Genomic DNA, 10,057 nt, shown 5'->3' on the forward strand with positions numbered 1-10,057 from the left:
TTTCATGCCTTGCCAATACAACTATTATTTTTCTTAGCCGAGGAGCCTTTGGAAGTACCGTTGTTGGATAGGATTGAGCCATTATAGGATCGGATAAAGATTCACTCTTTGCCAATGCCTGCTTCCTTGGTTTCCTACTTTCTGCATCGAAAGTGACTTTTTGCTCAGTATCGAGAACCACTTCTTGTCCTTTTCGAGGCGTGGATTGCCCGTCATCTGATTTGCTTCGTCAAAGCGGATAGCATTATGGAATTGATTATATTCGTAGAAAAAGCACCCCTATTTAATAAGTCCTCGGAAATGATCTCATCCAGTACTTCTCTCAGCCTATTTGCCAAGACTTTGGAGCATAGCTTGTAAATGACATTGCACAAAGATATCGGCCTATACTGTGATATTTCTTGGGGGTTCTACTGTCAGCAAGTGCACTATTATTTACTTCACTGCGTACTTAAAGAATTGTTGGTAGCAAAGAATAGCACCTGATAGAAAGGATGCTAACCAAGCCTCTTCTGTTTAAGCAAGGCTAAGCCAGAATAAGGGGTACAGTAGGCTGGTGACCCTGACGATAGCACTAAGACTGCCTTGGGAATCTCCTCAATCGTTGAAGAGTACCTCAGGAATTGAATAAAAGCACTGATATCCATATAATCCTACAATTATGCTCTATTCTCTTGAAGAGAAGACACTTGAACTTCGTCATGTGCTATTGATCCTTTTGAACCTAAATTCACATTGGCATTCTAATCTTTGATTATTTCTTAATAAATTCGACCCGGAAGGCTTTTTAGCTGAACATAAGGAGTGGTGTGCGGACCCACAGGCAGTTACCAATATATCATTAGATTAGTTAATTCCCACGCGCCAAACAGGCGTCACCACACTGCCTCCCAAAGGCTTCTTTTAGGCTTCCCCGCCACATCACACGCTTGCTTGCTTTTGCTAATCCGATCCAGAAAAAACGAACATTCTCCCACGTGTTTCGGGCCTTGCAATAGCAGTAGATGCTACAGACGTGGTGTCATTATCAGCGATTCCTCAATCGATCAGAAGAAAGGGAATATAACCTGCCCCTCATTGTCCTTCAATCATGGCGCAATGAATATCGTAGATAGAGTGATTCCGATCTCATATAGCTAGCTTTCCTTTCAAAGTGAAACGATTTTCCTTTTACGTTGAGATATTTGAATTGGATTTTATTTCACCACTACTATCATAACGCATAGAAAACACTGACGTTTCCGCTCGCTTTCAACCACTGCCACTTTACCTAAGCACTGTGACGCAGTCGGTCAAGTATTGAGTTTCTGCTAGTATATCAAGGACTTATGAGAACTTAAAAGAAAAAAACGAAAAAAGGAATTCTCATAGTTCATTGAATTAAGGGAGGGCCATTCGTGGGGGGTTCGTGGAAGAGTTGAGTTCGATTCCCTTTATACGCGATGTGGCGAAAAAGACTGATTCAATGAAATATGCCATGCCAGCATTAAGATTTAAAACGTGTCGTCTACTTCCAGGAAATGTTTGGAATAGAGAACTTTCTCTAATCCAACACCGTATTCTCCGAAGATTGAGGAACAAGAGGAGATCCATTAAAAGAAATCTTTCTCGGAGAGAAAATCTAAACAGTAACATCAAATCACAAACTACACGAAAGTTGTCTCTTTATTATGGGGATTTACCCATAAGGGAGATGCACAGAGGAAGAGAACGAACTTCATATATCCCTTTTTTACTCAATCAAGAAACAAGATCGGACGTGATTCCGGTTCGTCTCCATTTTAGTGACACTCTTCCTCAAGCAAGGCAGCCGATAAGTCATCGAAGGGTTTGTTTGAATAATGGACTGGTAACCATTACTCATTTGAAAGTTTCCCACGGTGATCTAATATCTTTTAGAGAAAATGACACGAGAACCCGCGGTTTTGAAATAAGGAGATCTTTCTATATCGACATATCAGTTGGAAAAATCATAGGCAAATTCCTATCGGCCATATCAGTTGGAAAAAGAAGAGGCAAATTCCTACCGGCCAGAATCTGGAGAAGAACAAAAAAAGAATGGTTCCGCTTACTCACAACTCAGAGGGGATGCCGCTTACTACTCAAATCCAAGGAATTGCAAAAGTTGCATTCTTATATGCAAGAAGAAGACTTTGAAAGAACAAAGAAGTTTGGATCCGCAAAAGTATGCTTAGGCAGTTCCTTCGCTGAGCACAACAGAATGAAGAGGAATTTGTTTCATTTCAAATACTTCTTCTTATTGAAAAGAGGGAAGGAGAAAAACTGAAATCTTCCTACTCGAACAATAAGTCCTTTTGTAGAAAAGTCTTCTTTATATAGTAATTCGACCTATTGCTCCGGATCCCCGTTTACTAGGAAGATAAGAATCAAAAGGATCGAACTACCTACTCATTATTCGGAGGTGAATCATAGAACACTAAAAGCTGTGGTATCTTATGGACCTAACATAGGTCACATACCTCACGACATAAGATTGAAAGATCCAAACCTTCCTGTTCGAAGCGGAAACGGACGTGGCCAAAACATATAAAAAAGATCGGCCTAGTCGCTCATAGGGATATATCTATCCGGATAGAGGATAGTCTAGATCAATTTTGAGAAAAATCTCTCTATATATAGATAGGTATCTCTGTGGATAGAGATAAAGATAGGGATCCCTATAAATCGAAATATATGGAAAAAGTGCACTTTTTGACTACTACTACTATTTCTTAGACTTTTTCAAGGAAACATCGTTTTTTCGATTTTGACTAAATTGGTCGGAGCGTAGACGAGAAAGCAGAGCCCAGGAAAGAGGTCAGATCGTCATAGAGCAGTCGACTATAAGTATAAGACTGCTGGCCTGAGAGAAGGCAGTCTCTCTCGGGAAACATGGCCCAATTTCTCTTCTTTCTTTTCACACGGGCAACAATTGGGAATAAAACAGACCATGAACATGAGTTTAAAATGTTAAAAAAAGGGAAGAGTGCATTCTCCACTTTCTTATCTCGAAAATGCGTAATATAGTGATGTCATGTGTCTGTTTCTCTGAAAAGGTGGGTCGGCCCTTAGGGCAAACAGTAGTGCCAGGTTCCATTGTGGAACGGTCATTTGCCGGTGACCTTTGTCCGCTGTAGTACAAGTAACTGGCGCATCGCATCCAATCTCTCATGTCAATGAGTCAGTTAGAAAACAGCTCCAAATGAATCAGTGATTTCCCCTTTATTTCCCTCGGAACCAAGGGGAACAAGACGAGATTCCGTGTTCACTTATTGATTCCAAAATGAATCGAATTCGTGAACTTTATAACGTTATTACTCCTCTTCCTTACGGCTCCCCTGTGCCTAGTGATTTCTCGTGCTTGATTCATCCCATTCTAGTATATCTACTCGGCTATCCTTAGAAAAGTCAAAAGATAAGGAGCTCAACCTGTGGAAATCCTACTACCATCGGCTGTCACATTCGTTCCCACTTACCGCAGGGATGGATCAAGTAAATGGTGATTCTTTTCAAGGTTAGATGCCTTTTGGGCTTATTTTCTAAAATATCTTCATTTTGATCGAAAAAACCCGGGGTTAGGCGAATGCGCGGGTACTCTTGATCTGGCTGCTCCATGTAAATTTCCTCATCCAACTCCCCATTAAGGAAAGCCATCTGCCCATCTGATAAACGAGAAGACCGTGTGAGGCAGCCCGTGATAGTAGTACTCGAATGGTGGCAAATCTAGCCACAGGTGAGTAAGTATCAAAGAAATGCCTACTTTTGCTGCTATGCGGATGGAGGACTTTTGGGCCTGACATTACGAGAAATCGGGACAGTTCTCTGTCCGTTCTGCTTACCGGATGTTGATAAAAACGAAGCAGCAACGGGGTACCCGTGGATCCACTATGCAATAGACCACTCGGGTAGTGTTGCCATAGGCGACACGCAGAGCCCCACTGTCAGATGGGAGAGCGCCAACGGCCTTTGGACGATGTCAGGAACAGGGGACCTTGAAGGATCAGGAAGAGAAACATCTGAGCCACCGTCAGACTCATCATCGTCGGAGCCAGCGTTGTCAGGCGCCTGAATAGCATGGTATCAGTCCATCATCGCCCGCAGCTTCACTTCACTTCACTTCAGCTCAGCATACTAGGGAGACCACGGGGAATGTGAGAGTACTAACATATGACCCAATCGCGACAAAGCCTTGTGCTGCAACAACTGTGGCTAGGGATAAGAGTTCCTCGACTGCAACTTCCAATAACTAAGCTCGCGTAAAAGTATTAGTTAGCGGGTCTTGGTTGAATAGTGGATCTTGGTTGAGAAACTCATAGATAGAGATTGATCTGTTTGCTCTGCGCTTAGTGGTTTCATACTCGGTCTCCTCATCTGAATAGATGGTCGCACGCTTCAACTAGAATCCAAACCATAGTAGAACGGGGGCTCAAAAGGAAACTTCAGAGCTGGAATATATAATCTCCAGTAGTACACTTAGCCCTTCGGCCTTATTTCAACTTGAACATGAATTTGCAGCACATTTTGGCGTTATTATATTAACATAAGCATTGAACACTGACGGCTAGCCCATACATGCAAACACAAGAAATCAAATCAAACAAAGACACTTAGCATAGGAGTAGATCGGAATCAAACTAAGACAAAGAACACCTGACATGAAAACAAATGTCTCCAGACACTTATTGAATTTAAACCAACCTTAGAAAACTAAAAAGAGTCTACGGACTCTTCTATTCTAGCGAGATGCTAGACGAATAAAGAGCACTTGCTGCTCCACCCGCAGCGCTTCCTGCCTCTCCTCCAAACCCTCTATGCGCTCTCTGGTAGCGCGAATGCGTGCTTCTTTCTTTGCAGGATCCATTGTTCTAACACTTCTCAACTGGTTGTTTAGCACTCTACGGTGCCCTTCAATCTCATTTTTCAGTTGCTCCGTTTTGGTAGCAATTGCAGAAAGCCTGTTTGCGGTTGCAGCATCCATAGCAATGCGTGCTAGTACTCAATTTCTTTATGATGAAGTGAAGATATCTATATACCATTTATAGAGTGGTAGAGTAATATCGCCATGCAGTACGAATTGCATGGCTGCATGTAGCCTTTATGAACAAACAAACTTTGCAGAGCCGTTTCACCTAATCGATTCCGTCGGCGGATCATCCACGTCACGAATTGAATGGCAGGCACAATTCTTACTGGTTCTCCGCCCTACTTTTTTCAGTTGAAGACTATCAGGCCTGGAAATGGAAACTTTGGACCCGGGAGACGGTTTGATGTCTCGTACATAGCCAGCCCAGGGCGCTGCCCATAAGGGTCACTGGATGTAGGTTTTCAGCTCTAAGGTCCCCACTCATCACAATCGTAGGCCCTCATCCCGCATTGGAGCATAGCGTTAGTATCTTTTGGTGTATCAACAACATAGGCACCTGATCTATTTGAACTTTAAACCACAAGGGAAGTTTTCACATAAGCTGCCTTTCTCCCGTTAAAAGGTGGGTACCTTTCCCTAAATCCTTCTCCCGTGCATGCTATTCTCCTGTTCCCCCGAAGGGCGGTATCAATACGGCAACCCGAAAGCTCGTTATCAAAGTGGTCTCTTCTCAAAAGCTTATCCGCCAGATGAAAACAAGTTCATAGTAACAAGTGGCCGTTGAGCTCCTAGTTTGACTGTTGGTGCCAGACTAGAATGGAAGAATGCCCATAATACTGAAATGAAGAAGAATACCTCACTAATAAGAAATAGAGCAACACCCATTGATAAAAACCATAATCTGATTCAAGATCAAGTCTTACTGAAATTGGATTTCCTTTTCGTGCCATATGTCGCTTATACTTTACTTTTTCCCCTTTCCGCCCTTTCCTCTATTTGTTCGATAGGGTCTTCATTTTATTCGAATTCTAAACCCATTGTCGTCCATAGTTTCCTTGTTGACGCGAAGGGGCCAGCAGCCCCCAAACCAAAGTCTGAGATCAGAACTCATACCGCGGTTGTGGCTTGAAGGCCGCATGCAAGTTCTTCAATATTTAGAGAGTATGTGTTAGTACGAGATCGCGCTATCAACTTATTTCATCTTTCTCGATGATTAGGACAAAATTGTATCCCTTAGGAACCATACATGCACCTTTGTTTGGATGCCGATCGAACATTCTTACAATACAAAATACTTGAAGGCCACACGCAATTGACTCACCTACATTTTATGCTCCCACCCTTTTGTAGAAAAAGCCATCCTGGGAAGATATGGCTTAAACTATCTTTTTCATTCTGTTTTCTTTTTATATGCAATTTATAGTTAACTCAAAGTTGGTTCGTTCCATAGAGATAATACTTGGAAAAGGAAGCTCTGCTAAAAGCAAAATCGCGAATAAGTTCAAACATCAAAGGTACCTATCTACATCTACCTACCCGAAGCTACTAAAACATCATCAAGACTTGAAAGCGAGGAGATACCAAGCAATGTGACATGTCGATACACACAAGAAAGCGCCATCCATCCCTCGAACTAAGTGAGGTGACACCTTTTTTACTATTTCGATGTAGTGAGATTGCGATTGAACAAACAAGAGGGTCTGGGAAAGTCTGTTGTGGCTTGTTCAAATAGCAACCTATACTATCATTCTGTTCTTAAAATAAAGTAAACATCGACGCCCCAATGTCTATCGAAGCCTTGAATAACCCGAAGCATTGGCAAGATTCACCCTAAGAATAAATAAGAAGATTCCTCGTATCTTCGGTGGATAGACAGGGTGCAAACCACCCCTATTGCTGTTGACTTCTCCGCCCGAGGTAACATAATGTAATGCCCGAGAACCCACCTGTCCGCCTTAAGCTCAGAATAATGCAGAAGCAAAGGACGAGCCTATCGATGACGATGAACACCATACTTGTTTCCTCTGGCTGACTGGCACTTGAGACTTCTTCTTCTATTAGCTTCTTTTTATCGAAAGAAGCCTCTAATGGCGCCTTAGCCTATGTTGAGACTGGCCTGCCTGCGTGGAATCTAAAAAAACAATGAAATCCATTCACACAAGCTGGACCATTGCCTTCGGCAACGCCCTAATTCCTTTCCTATCTTTCTTCTTTTTCTCAAGGACCTGTAAGAAGAAGCAAATCCCTTTCTTGAATGGCCGAGGAAGAGGCGGCACTGAACAGAACAAGACCCCCCTCTACCTATCCTTGGGGCTGTGCGCATTCTTAAACTTGAGCTGGGTAGGACTCAGGAGAAGGGTGCCTCAGGAGATAAGTAGTTCCTCACCTAAAGCCCTCGTAGAGTCTAAGTAGTGGACCAGAAATATGACATCCTTCCCGCTGTACTAGATTTTATCTGGTTAAAGCCAGGTGTGCACATTATATTCATTATAGAAGATACTGCCATGCCAGCTGTTTCTTATTGGTAAGCTTGCTTTTCGTCGAATGTCTCTAAAGAGTGATGGTGAGTCGAGTAGCATGAATTGTCTATCCAAGGGGTCGCTAATGCGTTATTTTTATAGGATCTCAGTTATTATTATCAGCTAGATCTACATAATATGCTTCACACGGAGCCCTTACTTGGTTCGATTGGCATTTTTCTTATCATCCATCCACATAGGGAGAAAGGCCAAGGGCCCAGTGGAGTGATAAAATGAACTATCCAAATTAAGCTAATCCCGTGTCCAAGTTCAAACCCCACATAGCCACTCTTCTTGATCCCCCACCATCACTTGAACCGAAGAATCAACCCGTCAAAAGTTAGTACGCACTGCTAGATCCTGGAAATAGCTCATTATCTGGTAAGCAGACGAGGATGCATCACATATATATGTGACATCCGCAACCTCAGATTTGGGTTTAGCATTTACCTGTTTCCTTCCATCCAACATGGGAAGGGATCCCTCCATGTGCTCTCTATGACACTTGGCCTGATTGTTACCACCGGTATCTCTCCTCGCATGCAGTTGATGACCATCTCGCCCATTGCCTTTGTGAACACATAAGTGTCTTGCCAACCATAGAGTTTGGCCCTATGAATAAATAAATTGCACAAATCAAATACTTCATGTGTGTATTCGTATCTACAGACATGAGAAAGTAACAGGGAAATACTAGAATACCTCGACTACCTAACTCTTTCATTTCTTGAGTAACAGAAGCAGAGGCAGAAGAATGCCTTTTGGAGTCAAAAGCCAACTTGATCTCAGCCTCGATATCCAACACGGTATTCTGATGTGCCGAAAAATTTGAGGAACCTATCCCCTTTGTTATGGTATCCCCTAAGCAAAATGGCTTCTCTAGTATCAAACCTTGCCTCTGCCCATTCACATATGTTGTTTGGCCAAAAACATGACATGCAAACATACTGCTAAAGCTTGTTTGTAAGCTTTTGAGATTAATAGAAACAGGTTACCATTTGATTTCGACCACAAGAAACTCTTATTTGGCATTCTGACCTGTTGATACTTGCAAGAAGAGCTTCAGTCTTCGAAACCGCTACGCGAAACTCATTATCCGGAATGGCCCCACGGTGTTGATGTCTAGTGCTACATCATACCTGCAAGTTGCAATACTTTTATTGCTATGGAATGTGAACTTACACATTTAGTAATGGAAGCAATCCTTGGTGCAAGACTAGTATAGCTTCACGAACCTCTCATCAAAAGTGGTATTTGCTGCAAAGTTTACGATAACATCCACTTCTTCCGCGATCTCTTTGGCTAACTCAGGAGCAATGCCAATGTAGGCTTCCCTGAAATTACCAACGACTGGAACCTGCTTTCTTAATACAATGCTATGGTAGTTTTTCCCATGGATTTCCTGTAAACATCTGAACAACTCAGTATCTTCTACCTGTATTGCAAACAGAAAATATGGTCATTTGCATGAAGAACAGAAAGTAGTCCGAAGTAATCATCATACCTCGTTCTTCAATCTTTTCATGGCTGCTTCATTGTCCTTGGCCTTGATCAACACGTATATTTTACCAACATCAGGATTTGTCCTTATAATGGGATCGATAAGAACTGATGATCAGAATCATACAAAGTAGAATGGAAGAACAAAGGAAGGAAGTCAGGTAGCTTAGAGCAAGACAAAGGCAGAATGGAAGAACAACCTAAAAGTGGGGGGCCAGACATAAACTGTCTCACTCAAACTGGCATTTGAAAATGCTACCCGCCCTTCCCCTATTTCTGCATTTCATTCTTCTATTCCTTCTGCTTGCTTTTCTAGTTAAGCTGCTCATAAACTAGATCCATAAAACTCACTCAGATACTGTCTTCTTTCTATAATTGGTCTCTAAGTCCAAGTAATCGATAAAGTATAATCCTCTTCCCAGCTCCGCCACCTCCTTTATACTGAGTATGCTCTACTTGAAAGAACATATTTATCAATAAATAAGTGCATTACTATATTCACAGCTACAAACTAAGCCTAATTTCCAATATGTCATATGTATCACTTTGATGTTGTGGGATCACTGGCTTCTTGCTCAACGGATTTCGCTTCTGCACTTGATTTGAGAAGGGCGAAGCCTTCATGACCGGTACCGGTATCTGTTCAAGAAGTCAGTACTTATGCGGCACTGAACAAAGGGTGAGATCGATGAAATGCAATACATGTTTGAATATTTCCTATCTTCTTCCAGCCATCAAACTTGTTCAATTTGTTTTCTTGAGATCTGTGGAATAGTGATATCATACTTGAATCCACATTCCCAGTATTTGAGGAAGAAGTAGAATCTTAGTCCTTTCGAATTTCTAAGTTGGGAATTTGATATCGACTAAATCAAGAAACTCGATTTCACTATGATATGACCACTGAACCCTTTGATGCAACATTTCTTGTTTCCAGAAGATCTCGAATGGTTTCTGAAGCTTCCATGATCTTGTAAAAGAAAGAAACCCTTTCTATAAGTCATGAAGACGTGGACCAAAAGACTAAGAAACTGCACAATCTATTGATTGACTGAAAAACTCAAGCTGAGTAACTTGCTTGAATGATCGCTCCGGCTCTGGGTCGTCTGATCTTTGAGATGCAGAATAGGGGATCGCTTGCCAACCGTTAGTTAGGACCAGTGAAAACCCACAC

General features: G+C 42.1%; 1 pseudogene; it reads left to right on the plus strand.

Annotated features, from left to right (window-relative positions):
• Nucleotides 1–1,365: 1,365 nt before the first annotated feature.
• Nucleotides 1,366–2,551, plus strand: LOC123101774 (ribosomal protein S4, mitochondrial-like; annotated as a pseudogene).
• The last annotated feature ends 7,506 nt before the right edge of the window (nt 2,552–10,057 follow it).

The sequence above is a fragment of the Triticum aestivum genome, chromosome 1A (genome assembly GCF_018294505.1).
Source record: "Triticum aestivum cultivar Chinese Spring chromosome 1A, IWGSC CS RefSeq v2.1, whole genome shotgun sequence".
NCBI lineage: Eukaryota > Viridiplantae > Streptophyta > Magnoliopsida > Poales > Poaceae > Triticum > Triticum aestivum.